Here is a 13557-nt window from a genome sequence, read left to right as displayed (position 1 = left end):
TGTTAACATTCCCAAGTTTTATAAATAAATGTTTAATCAAAACATTTTGCATACAACAATGTTTTAGTAGGTGTCTGCTATTTCAGGAAAAATAACTCCCCCATTTTTGACTTTTGGCTAGTGCTGATAGGGTGGACTCTGTTTAAATATGTTCATTGTTTATCCATGATTTCTAATAATCAAGGTTTTTGCTTTGATCTGTTGTCATAAAGACAAATATGAAAGTAAATACCTGAGCACTAACTGAAGCCTAAATGAGTAGTGCTGAAATCACCAACTGACGGCTCAGTCCCTATCAACAGGATGTTTTCTGTGTCATCTGACCGATGACTTCAGTTTGAGAGACTTTTAAAGGTCAAATCATTAATCAGTAACATTAAACCTTCATAGAGGCACATTTTAGTGGTTGGAGTAGATCCATTTCAGATGAGGGAATATCATTAATTGTTCAGGCTGTCAGAAGAGGAGCAGCGAGGCTCCGTCTGTCAGCCTCTGACAGATCACTTACCTTTGAAGCTATTATTATGCTGTTTGCTTTAAGCATAGTTTGCTTCCCATCTCTTTGGTCACAGGAAGAAACACGGTGCTCCGCTCCTTCCCATCCCGGAAGACCTTTGATTAAAATGCCTTCAACTTACCTAATCCATTTATTATGCCATCCTACTTTTATGTTGTAATTGATTTGATTTATTTAATAGAGGTGGCTTAAACATGGATTTTGGGGATTATATATTCTACCTTCAAAGATAACTCTATCAAGCCATCAGAAAAGTGTGGTTTATATTTATATTCACTTACTCTAATACCCCTAAAGAAGGATTACCACAACTAGCCTTCAGCTAATTGGTAAATAGAACCCAGTTATCGAAGAATGGAAAGACAACAGCAAATCTAAAAACCCTACAAAACCTTGATCGTCCACTTAAGTAGGCTAAAGAAGCAACCAAGAGCCCAATAGAGCTGCGCTGATGGAATCTATTGATGGAGCAGCGGTTATTCTGCCTCAGGAGAAATTTGCAGCTTCAAAACTGTTTTCTAGGAAGAAAAAGGAAGTTTTGAAAATTGTGATATCTAATAGAAGCATGAAAATGTGCTTCTAATCCATAAGGTTTAGGTGGATGCTGACTCTTCTAGCTCATTGGTCTGTATTTGTAGCACTTTGTGTGACTCAGTACACATACTTGAATACTTTGAATCAATTTGACTGTATGATCTGGTTGAACTGTAAAGTGCCTTTAGATGACATGTGTTGTGAATTTGGCGCTTTATAAATAAACTGAATTTAATTGAATTGAATTCATACAGGAGCTCTCAGCTTCAGGGTGGTGACCGCTTCTATATCCCACAGAATGCATAAAACTTACCAAAGTTTATGGTTTTGCGTTTGATAGATAATTTTCCAAGAAGTTCCCGATCTTTTTTTCAAAGAGGCTTGCATATATTTTCATGGTCAAATGAAATCACCCATTATTTTGCAACATTTCTGAAAAAACTTTATGAGGCACTGTAGGCCTGCTGCTTTGACCCCATCAGAGTTTCATCAGCTGGAGAATCAACTACTAAATCTCCTCCCCTGAGGGAAACTGGATTGCTTTTTAAATACACCCAGGAGGAAACATATTTGTGTATTTTCCAAGAGAACAACTATGTGTCCCTGTGAATGCTCAACAAACAAGCCCCATTTGTCTCTGACGTGAACCACGCTCCTCTCCTCTCCCACTCCTGCAGCAGCTGTATGCAATTGTTCCCAAAATGGTTAATGCATGAAAATGCACACATATGATGTGTGAAATTACACCCCACCGGAAAAGGACAGGCCAGGTAACCCCACGCCCAGGAACTCACAGAAGACTATTATGGCTACTCCTCCCCCCACCTTTTTTTTATCCCCACTAGTATCAGTTGAGCAGCAGGTCTGGTGATAATCAAGCCTTTTCAGTGGAGAACCAAAGCACCCGGGGGTTGTGTGGGTGGGTGGGTGTTTAGGGGGCTAAACAGGGAGTTCTAGCTCAAATCTCAAAGTAAATCAGACCTGTGCAGTCAGAGTGTGCAGCTATGGAGCTTGTGCAGAAGCATAATAAGCGTCACATAAACTGATGATGCAATACTTTTTATGTACTTCATGTGCTTCATATACTAGATGTGCTTTCATCTATACAATCTTATAATATATCTGACTGTATGCTAAGGGTTTGTGTTTCTTTGAAGGGTAAATACACTTTTTAGGATTAAGCTGTATTTAGCTTCCATCATTCCTCACCACTTTTCTATCTCTTCAGAAAAAGAAAAGGGAAGGATCTCCACAGCATGGTACTCCTACTACCATGTTTCACTGTGTAGATCACATGTTCATGAGAAAGTACACATCGTCTTCTGTCACACATTACATTTCCTTATCTGAGATCTGCATCCTACTCCTCAGTGACACCCTCCGGCTTATTATGGAGGATTCGAAGGTGCTCTGAGGTCAGTGGTGCAGTATGGTACTTTACCTTGTTCTGCGTCAGCCGAAAGAGTCTCCTCATATTTAGGCATGGAGGCAGTGAGAGAACTCCTCTTATTGTTTCTCTTAACAGGAAATGAAGCAGGATATAAATCGTGAATCATACGGTTTTCTTTCAACAGTGACTGTGGATAAATGTAATCTACATTTTTCAGGGGTTTATTGGTAAAATTAGTCAAGATTGTCATTTTAGAGCATAATATAGCTACTTATTTTAGACTTGAGTATAATTGAGTCAAGTCTCATCAGAGGAAGCTATGAATTAAGGCTTTAATTTATCTGCAGCTTTGTTAGGAAGCTGTGCAGTGAGGTTTCCTTATAGTTCTTAGACTGTGCACAGACTTTATTCTTTTTTTAACTGACATGGTACCATGAGCTCTGCTGACATAGACCATTTCAAAATGTGCCACTGCTCACTCTCAACCCCACTGGGACTGCTTCCTAAAACCAATTTGTTTACTTTCTCCATTGTCCCGGATCAGTTCCACCTCCAGCGTTAGCTCCAAAAACCCATTTAAAATAGATTATTTTATTAATCTCTTTGCTCAGTTTAACTGACACAGATCTCCCACACTTTGTTTAACCTTTAGAAAATTGATTTTTATTGTCTTGCTTCATTGTGAAGCAAAGACTCAAACTTCCTCTGTGATAAATATAGGTCACACAGATGACAAATCACTCAGTTTTCCTGCCTCACTTCCTCTGAGATAGACCAACCTTTTCTCAACCCTTCCACCTCTGTGAGTTTACTCAGGAATCTCTGTGACCAAAGTCAAACAAACAAGTCGACCGCCTCTCTCACGTGCTGTTTGATATTTTAGGTAATTGATACATAAGAGGCTCCATTGAAGCGCCGCTGTTTGTGTCCCTCGGCTACCTGAGCGGGCCCCTGCAGGAGTGGAGGGAAGGAAAAGGGGCCCCTGTTCGGCTGGAGCCGAAGAAGCTCGGCTTGCTTTGCAAAAGTAGAGGAGTTGTTGAGGAAACGATCTGCCTCTAAGAAAGCCTTTCACTGGGAATACTGGGTTACCCTGTGAGAAGGTTCCACGCCTGGATGTGCTTTCACAGTGTGTCTATGAAGAGCTCACGGACACTTCACCTAAGTGGAGCAGAGCATCGCTTGTCCACTCCACAAGTGTCTCTGCATGTGATTGGACACGATAGACAGGTGGAGCCATACTGCAACTTTAAACCATAAGGCCTGCTTCCTGTTTCTCCACCTAACAAAGTCTCACAAAGCCAAGCATTCACCCGAGCCTTACATCTACACTTACACTCGGTGAAAATCAGATACTCCTTATGAATTATTGTGAGCTGCCCTGAAGGGGAGTATGCCACTCAATAACATGATTATACAACAGAAACCATAGATTGCTGGTACCTGCTTGCAGTCTGCAAAAACAAACATTTCCTTTGTAAAACTGTACAGGAGGCTTTGTCGATGTGAAAGAAGTAACAGAAGCTTTAAGACAACACAGTGTGTGTGGTAAATCCAAGGCACATTACCAATGAAAGCTGCAGATGTTCAGAGTTGGAAGACTAACAACTCACTTGATAATTCAACCTAGAAATGTTTTTTTAATTTAATGCCAGCATCTATTTCTTTGGTTAGGACTGTTTTGTCAGCTGAGCCCTAAGATGAAAACGCCTCTAGCATCATGTTCCTGACACATTTCTTGAGCACATGCAAACACAAACTTTACACCAGCATTCTCTTTCTTTTGAAATGTACACCTTTGGAGTCCAGAGAAGAGGGTAACATGAAAGTTTGATAAAGAAAATTGGAAAACCAGGATTTTAAACCTTGAACATAAGCAGGTGAGGAAGAGGAATGCATGAGGAACAGCTGGTTGTGAGCGTGAACTGAATGCAACAAGAGAAACACAGGGGAAAAAACAGAATTTAAACCACAGTAAGTTGAATATATTCTATTTAACTTTTCTTCTTTTAAGACTTGTACAAGCTGTTTAGGTCACATTGCCTTGATCTGAGGCGAGCTAATATTAAGAATAAATAAATCAAACATTTCCTAAATATCCCATCCAGGCTGACAGAGGCATCCTCCAGCTTCCTGTCCAGCATGTCTTCCTGTGTGGCCACTCTAAAGCCTGCCAGGAAACCGCCATGACACATTTCCCGCATATCTAACACCTTGAAGGAGGGACCACAATGGAAGCAGGCTCTTACTGACAGCCCTATTCCCTACTTGCATTATAGTCTGGGTATGTGATACTTCATATCCTTGTCTGGTCAAAGAACAGTACGTATTTTGGTCCCTTTAATGAAGCTCATATGTTGCGAATGTCTTTGATGTCACATTACCACAGAGAATGAAGGGCTCTGCTGGCTCAGTTCAAAGCTCTGCTCATTTCAGTCCTGCTTCCATTTAGTTTGGGTCCTGCTGGAAGTTAATCTGGTGACAGGTGACACATCGCAGAGCACAAGGAAGCCTTGATGATGTCGGAGTTGTAGGTCTGCCAACATGTCTGTTTCGATTTAGTATAGACATTTGAGGGCAATGAGTGAAACATAAAAGGTGAAAGCCATAGATTTGCAATAATGAAGGTTCTTTAGAGATGTTAAGGGAGCAGGTAGATTATCATGATCCAGGTTTCCATCCCTGCACCAGTTTCTATGTTTGCTTGTTTTTTCATTTCTTCCTGAGGATTAAAAAAAAACAAAAAAACAAATCCTGTCTTTTTTCTCCCCTTTTTAATTTTAAAACCTGTTTTTATTGTTTCTGTAACTGATTGATATCAGCAAAATGTGAGATCTGCTTTCCATCACACAGTTGTTCCATTCTTATGTTGGTTTTACTGAAATAAAGTTTTAAATTATCCTTATTACAGTATACATTCATAAAAATATATATAATATATGGTAATATATATAAATATTTCATTGATAATTATATATATAAATATTAAACAATGATCTGGTAACTGCAACTATTCTTCAATGAGTTTCATTTGCACTTAACTCACCATCTAAAGTCATTTAAATCTAATTAATGATCAACTCTCATGGACTTTCTTTTGTAACATGAATAATTAATTATAAGCAACCTAATTTGTACCAGGTAATCCAGTTTCCTCCCACATCCTCACTAAAATTGACCCTAAATTGTCCAATGAAACTTTAGGAAGGCACCTACTCCATGACCCTGTAAGGACAAGAGGATATAGACCAGCAATCTGCAACCTTTAAAACCTAAAGAGCCATTTTGTGCTGAGTCCAGCTGAGTAAAAGTTGTTTAAAGCCACAAATATTATATACCCTCTGAAATAGTAAAACTGTTGCCAATATAAACAAATGTATTCTTAGCTTTTAAAATGAGGAAAAACATTTCATAAATATGAGGCATGTATTTTCTTCCATAGGATATTATTATTTAAAGAGAAAAAATCCACATAATTTTCAAGCTAATTACAAGAAAAGTAGATCTAAAAACACATTTCCTGTTCTTTTATTGGCATTCTGTTGTGAAAATTTTATCAAATATTATTTGTTGTTATGCTACATAAGTTACTTCTTTCTATCATTTTAGGCCAGTATTAAGAGCCTCATTGCAGAGGTTACAAAGATGAGCAATTTGCAGACCCCTGGTATAGACAATAGATTATTCACTTTCTTTATTCTTTTAATCTTAGTAACAACAATAAAAGCTATTCATTTGTTGTAACATTATGTTTAATACATACATAATGTTGTATTATGTTTATCTTTATTTTATGGAGCCAAGAATCATCCGGAGCTTTACTCTGGGTTCACTGGAGCGTTGAAAAGACGAGCTTGTCACATTGTTTAAATTTAAAATCAGAAAGAAAGCAGTGATGTTTAAAAATGTTTTAAAAAATGGCCTCTTCTTAAAGTTACCTGTTTTTGTCTGAAATGCCATATCTGTTTACTGTCACGTGTCTTATTGGAACGCAAAGGGCTTTTTACTAGAAGGGGAGTGTTATGACTTCTTTAAGGGGGGGTACCTGTGAGTCTACCTGCAGGTCATCAGCTTCACCCAGCCTGCCTTAGAAAGGCAAAATCCCAGCAGCTTTTTACTCTCAGACTGTCAGACTGGAGCTGGAGACATCCTTCACACGACTGTGAACTTCAGCATGTCAGCAGGGTCTGCGTGTTTTTGTTTTATGAGTACACTGGTGGGACAGGATAAAGTGCAGCACTGGTTGAGCAGTCAGGATAGCTCTGTTTTCTCCTGTAAATGAGGAGAAAACAAAAGTTCTCCTCTCTAAGAACCTTTAGGGGCCTCCTTTTCAGTCCCAGGTTTATTTAAACAAAACACTTCAGTTAAAGTCCCGACTCAAGGTAATCATGTTTTATGGCAAAACCACTATAATTATGTCTGTCTGGCCGCCTGCTGATCCCATGAAGTGAGTCGCTCCTGCAGGTTTCACTTAAGACGTGCATTGATTTGTGCTCTGAAGCACTCAGGCATGCACACGTAGCTCGTTAACCATCTCTACGCAGCGCAGAGACAAAAAGGGACTCTGAAGTAGACCTGCTTTGATCACTGCAGTGACGGCAGAGCGCTGAAATAATGAAATTGTAATAACAGAGTATCTTGACTGATGCAGAGACGTGTTCATTCAGGCATAAAGATTGAAAGGCATTTTTTTTAGGAGAGAAAGGATCCTAACAAGAAAAATTACACAAAGAAAGCTTGATCAAACAAGTAAAATAGGTTCATAAATTTGATTGGCAGTATTTTCCGTGGCTATTTCATCTAACAATATATCTGCACTGTGTGAAGTAAGTTAAAGACAATGGACAACATTTTTAGGTTATTGTTAAGCCACAACAATATTTAAATATCTTTTTACATTTATATAATAAAGATCAAGGTAAACGTATTTTAATCTTGATCTTACAGCCAGATGTGGGCAATTCCAGTTCCAGGGCTGTTATTCTGCAACTTTTAGATCCATCCATGGTCCAAAAGACCTGAATCAAAAGGCTGAGTAACCTCCTCAGTATGCACACAGTTCCTCTAGGATTCCCTCAATCATTTAATTACTTGACTCAGGTGTGTTGAACCAAAGGCACATATAAAAGTTGCAGGAAACCGGCTCTCAGCAACTGGAATTGCCCATCCCTGGGGTACGCAACAGGATTTTGTATCGCAAGGAAAATAAAGGACCTTTTTCACAAATTTATAAAAACGAAAATCTGAAAAGTGTGGCCAGAAGTCTTGCAAAGACATTATCAAGTCTTGAGGAAGAATTAAATTTACAGATGATGGAAAATTTGTAACTTTCAGGCTCTAATTAAGTTTTTTTTACTTATATAAAGTAATGAGGGGGTTGGGGGGTTAATAAGTATTTAAGAATTAGTGGGGCTAGTATTATTGTGGAATTCAATGTTTTTTTGTTGTTAAATATTTGTTAAATAAAGTGTTTGAATTATTTTGCAGATGTTTGTTAGTGTATTTCTATAAATGTTTCTCTGTTCGTGGTAGCTCTGCTAATAGAATAGGTTATAAAAGGCTGCCCTTTGTAGACCCTTTGCTCCGGTTGGTTTAAATCACATCTCTGTATCAACCTGCTTTTTTAGAGGGCAAAATGCCATCTTTCACACAGGCTTAAAGACAGAAGCACTATGCTTCCATAATCCTGCTCTTCTATAGCTGGACAGCAGGGCTGGCAATGGTAAGTAGATGGATAGATTTCAATACAAAGCAATCTGAAAACACTATAACAGATCTGTAGTGGAATGGTTTAAATTCAGATCAATGCAAATGTCATTGTCACTAACCAATTTTTCCAGATTATTCCCTTTTAAATCAACTTATCTTGAGGTGTTTTGCCAAAATAGGGCCAGAATAAAAGTGAACAGATTTACTGAATTTAATGACGCTGATGTAACAAAGTAAAAAAAAAAAAAAAAAAAAAAGTTATAGGAGTCTAATTACTTTGGCAAGACACTGTTTATTAAATCAGAGGCATTCTGAGTATATATTTGTATCTTCCTACAATCTAAAATATCTTAAAGTCTGTTTTGATTTCTGTTTATTTAAACAGGAGCTTGACGGTCTGGAAGAAACTCCACACGACAGCTTTGAAATGACCTCTGACATCCACCATATGAAGCAGAAGTGACCCTTTCTGTTTCTCTGCTAAGGCTGCATGTCCCATTGCCATCATAACCCAAGCAAGAACGTGACACTCCCTCCAAAACTTGTAGAAAAGAGGGATTTCATTGGTGCAGACGCCATTACTCATACATACAGGCGCACATGCAGGAATTGCATTTAGTCTTTGGAATGATTCAGGTCATGTTTAATCTTGGTTCTTGGTCTGAGGGAGAGCCTTGTGGGGTCGTTCTGGTCCTGCGAGTCTACCTCCTATAGCAGGACCAGATGTTTTAGTTTGTATGTGCAGACCTGAACCTAAAGCTAAGACTGTGGTTCAGTGAAATTATCATATGGAAAATATACACAGTGATCACAGCAAGGCAGTTGGAACTTCAGGGACATCTGATACCACTTTGAAATCAGTCCAGTGCACAACCAGAGGAAGATGTATGTGTGTTAATTAAAAATCAGGGGTTAGGGTGCAGAATTTCACATAAGTATTGTATCCCAGTGACCTTTTCTTTTTATGAAAATCAGTCCAACCATCAAACTAAACATTAAAAAAAACAACTTACATTTTGAATGTGGTTAAGGATGCATTGTCTATTCTCAAGCTAAACAAAGATCTTGCCAGCAGTTTTATCAGGAGGAAACCTGAAGCATCAAACAATGATTGCATTTCTGCAGGCTTCCACATAATGCAAACAGATCCTGTATTGTTCGGTGTTAGAGAACATGTGTGCTATTCTCTTAAGATTCTTTCTGCGTTAAGAGTTTACTCTATTTTTAGTGAAAGGATTGTTATGCCTCACAGAATCCAATGAACGGAACATGAAAAAAGCTCACCATTTAAAGATATTACTTCATTCAAACACCTTCCATACAACCTACAATAATTGTAATTTTGTATTTTATCACTGGTTTCTTTTAATGCTTTTATGACTTTAGGAAACACATGTAAGGATTTAAATAAAAGAAAAGTCAGTTTCATGTAACAACTGTGCACGGTCACATCATCTTTCATTGCAACCTGCATACCTCAAACTGCCCACACAAGAAAGTAATACAACTATATTAATTAACAAATATATGCAATATTTAGTACATTTATTTTTTAAGGGTCCATTATTGATGTTTAAGAAGGATCTTACGCCCAACTGCATATTTAGCTCATTAGAATAGAAAAAGCATGGAAAATGTAGCTAGCAGTGATTCCCCAAGGTCGCAGCTCTAATTACATTAACATCCTTCCACGTGATTCAATTCTGTTTTCTGTGCTGGTATCATGGGGAGAATAACCCTCAGCCCCACCTACATGCAGAACTTACACACTAAAAGAAACTAGCCCACCTCTATAATTACTTTGCTTTTTTTTTTACACAGCTTGTAACTGTTAGAGGATTTGGATCTTATAGACTTTTGGAACCCAAAAGTAGTGTTCACTACATCATAATAATTCCCACATTTGAAAGAAGTGTAAATAAAGTTGGTGTAATGGTGACAGTAGCAGCCATTCAAAATGGCCCTTCCCAGTCAAACGCCAGCCAAATGGCAGCACACTTGCCTCCCAGCGAAATCCCCTCCAACTTCCAGCCACTGGAGAGACCCCCTCTTGCATATTTTTTACTCTGATCCTTTCACTGAATTACATGGTCTGACAAGGAGATAATGCTTCTCTTTAGATTTTAATGTCCACAAATCATGACAGAAAGAATATTTTTGTACCAGTATTGACGTTTAAAAATGAACTGCAGGGGACCAGCCAAGGGCACATCAAGGAAAGTGGGGAAATTTTGAAGGGCTACTACTCTAGACGAGCTTTCACATTAAACATTGCGATCGCTTTGTGCCAGAGCCTGGGTTCTGGATCACACCAGTTTTAACCCATCCCACACCATAAAACAAACTAGAAAATGTTTGTTTTTTTGTTTATATTGTTATTTAAATTAAAATTCAAAAGGGAACTCCCAAAGAAGCCATAAAGCTTAGAATCAGGGACCTAGACATACAACAAAAGAAAATACACTCAAAATGGAAAAATACAACTTTACAGAAATACAGAAAACACAAAATCCCCATCCCAAAAATCCTCATACCTTTCTTTATGCAGTACACATCACATTATCAAGGCTGGATCACGTAATTAATCAGAAAACATCTTCCTTTACACTTAGACAACTTTTATTTTCATGACAGCTTTCCAGTCAGTAAATGAACATTTCTATTCCATAAAATGCAGCAGTGACCAAACGTAAACTTAAATGACCATCCCCTGTGACATTTTATTACTGAATGTGTAAAATTTCTACTATATATTAACAGCAATGGCAATAATATTGCCCATTCAACATGTGGTGGACTGTGGGCTTACGAGTAGCCTGAGCAAAATAAATAAATCAAAGAAGTGGCCGACCATGACTATGAAGCCGATCCCTGTGAGAAATTTGTCCTCCACATAAGTCCCTAACTATGTAGGGGCAGTGATAGCCATGCCAGTCCAGGGACTGACTGCAGTTCTACTCTAAGGTGCCTTGGTCAAGGTCAATGACCAGTGTACCTGACATGTAACAGCTTACCATGCATAGTGCTTTAGGTTAATAGACTATATTGATTAGGCTATGGATGCATGCAAAAAAACAAACAAAAAAAAAAAATCCACCATCTCACCTTTTGTTTTTGTTTTTCAATGAGACTGCTGGCTTTATCCTATTAACAGTTTAGCTGCAGCTCGGTTTTAGATGTCTGTGTTTTTTTGTCTTCTGTTAAAGTTTTCATTATGTACTTCTACTGTGATGTATTGCCTATAATCTGTAAAGCACTTTGCTGCTATGGCAAATAAAGTTTGTATGGTATGGTTTAAGATTTTTTTTTTTTTTCTGATTTATGTTCCATTTGCAAAAGCCATAGGAGAGCAGCTTAAAGCCAGTTTGGAAAATTAGAAACCTGGCTCTTTGGAAATAAAACATAAATAACTAGAAAAGCAATCGGAGAGTGCAGACCTCCACCAAACAGCTAAATTTACCCCCGTATTGTGACTTACACCTATAGCTAAAACTGGCACATGATCATTACCAAATTTTAATTTTAATGAATGTTCCTTGGCATGAGGTGCACCTTTGGTAATAATTTCCTTAAAATCCTTTCATAAGTTTATAAATAAGGCACATGTGTCTACAGCCTCTGGTGTTTGTTCTGCTCTCATCTTCTTCATTCACTCTTTCTTCTTTGATCAGCAGATCATGACTTCCAGCGAGGCAAGGCTCATCTTCCCTGTGTTTTTGTCTTCAGTTTGATACTTTTGGACTTTTTTTTTTAAGGCCAAAGCTGAAGCTGCCACTCTTTGATTTAGCGGGGAACTGCTTGTTCTGCCAAATAATGTCACAGAATCCTTGCAGATGATAACGTGGATCATCACCAAAATTAATGGATTGCTTCTTGGACTGCGGTGCTCCAGCAAATCCATTTTCTGTTCCAGCCTTACTTTAGCATATTAATGGAAAATTACTCATCCATCAGAGAACGACCAAGCAAAACTCTCACATCTAAGATTTGGTTTAGATGGAAAAGTTAACATGCATGTTTTCAGAGCTGGAAAATCTGCAAAAACATGCACAACTATAAGAAGAACATGCAAGAGGACACAGTTAACTGCTATCTACATGAACCTACACTTTGAGTCTGCAAAAGAAATCATTTTTTATTTATTTGTACTTTGTGCAAATATGATGGTTTTAAGACAGTAAAGCAGTGAAATATATCAGAGTTCACAAACATTCTTTCTTTTTCTTTTTAGATTTGACTTTAACACATTTTCCATTAAGACATGAAAATCAGGATAAGTGTTCTCTACATTCCCTCTTCACTCTCCGTGCTGACTGGAACAGACTGTACACGATTCATCCTGTCCAGGCTGAGATGGTTTCCAGAGGAAGCACAATATCCTGTTCCTGCAAAAGCTCCACTGTCTAAATGAAGCTTAAACTGGCCCCATGCAGAACTTTCAGGGGCCAGAGTGCTGCTGAAACCAAAACCTCTGGCCCCTCAGAGATATATAAAGTGGGGATCTGTGTGCCCTTCAGGCTTGATCCTTCTTTCAGCATCAGAAAAGAGTTGGTCCTAATGGCGTTAGGAGCACAGGAGGATATGGTTCTCATTTTAGCAGCAAACATTCTCCCTGAGGCTCATGCTCTTTCACTGCAGCAGCATTTTCTCCAGCGGAATCATTGTTGTGATATGCACTAAATCAAGTTTCTGTCATGTTTATCCACATGGATTTATCTTTCTCATGAGATCGCTATGCTAAATCATTTGCTTTTTAATCATTGTTAAATTATTCATGTGACATAAAAAAATACAATCATAAAAAGTGAAGCACAATCCAGCAAATGCATGAATCTAGATGATTCAAAATAGCTTAAATGTGTTTATTTCAAAGACCACTATTATACAGTCTCTGTCGTAGAATATTCTTGTGAATAAAGATGTATATGCAAAGCAGATTATTATTTTCTTTTTCACAGATTCATAACTAATGCTCCTGCTTGGGAAAAAAAATCTCCATTACTCCTTCAGCATTGCATTTTATTAGCTGTCCTTGAAGCTTCTCTGTCTTTAACAAAGACATCACCACAGCATAATGTTGCCACTACTGGGTTTTACACTTGTGTTTATCAGGGTAATCATTAATAGTAGTTTTCAACTTTTGGAAAGGAGAATTCCCTAAGGTTTTCAAATCTTACAATCTTTCATAACCTAACACGGATTTAAAGGCATTTACAACTTTCCCTGACCTGTGGCTGAGTTATGTACACTGGAAAAAGTATAAACTTGCACAAACTAAAACAAATGATGTCCAGATATCACATCTAAAATATTTGACTTCACAGAATCTGAAGTCAATCGCTTGTTATGTCCTGATTATATTATGCTGATGTAAACAATAATACTGCACTTGACACAACCTAAAAGCTTT

This window comes from Cyprinodon variegatus, unplaced genomic scaffold (genome assembly GCF_000732505.1).
Source record: "Cyprinodon variegatus isolate N-32 unplaced genomic scaffold, C_variegatus-1.0 Scaffold1, whole genome shotgun sequence".
Classification (NCBI taxonomy): Eukaryota; Metazoa; Chordata; class Actinopteri; order Cyprinodontiformes; family Cyprinodontidae; genus Cyprinodon; species Cyprinodon variegatus.
This window is presented reverse-complemented; position numbering follows the sequence as displayed.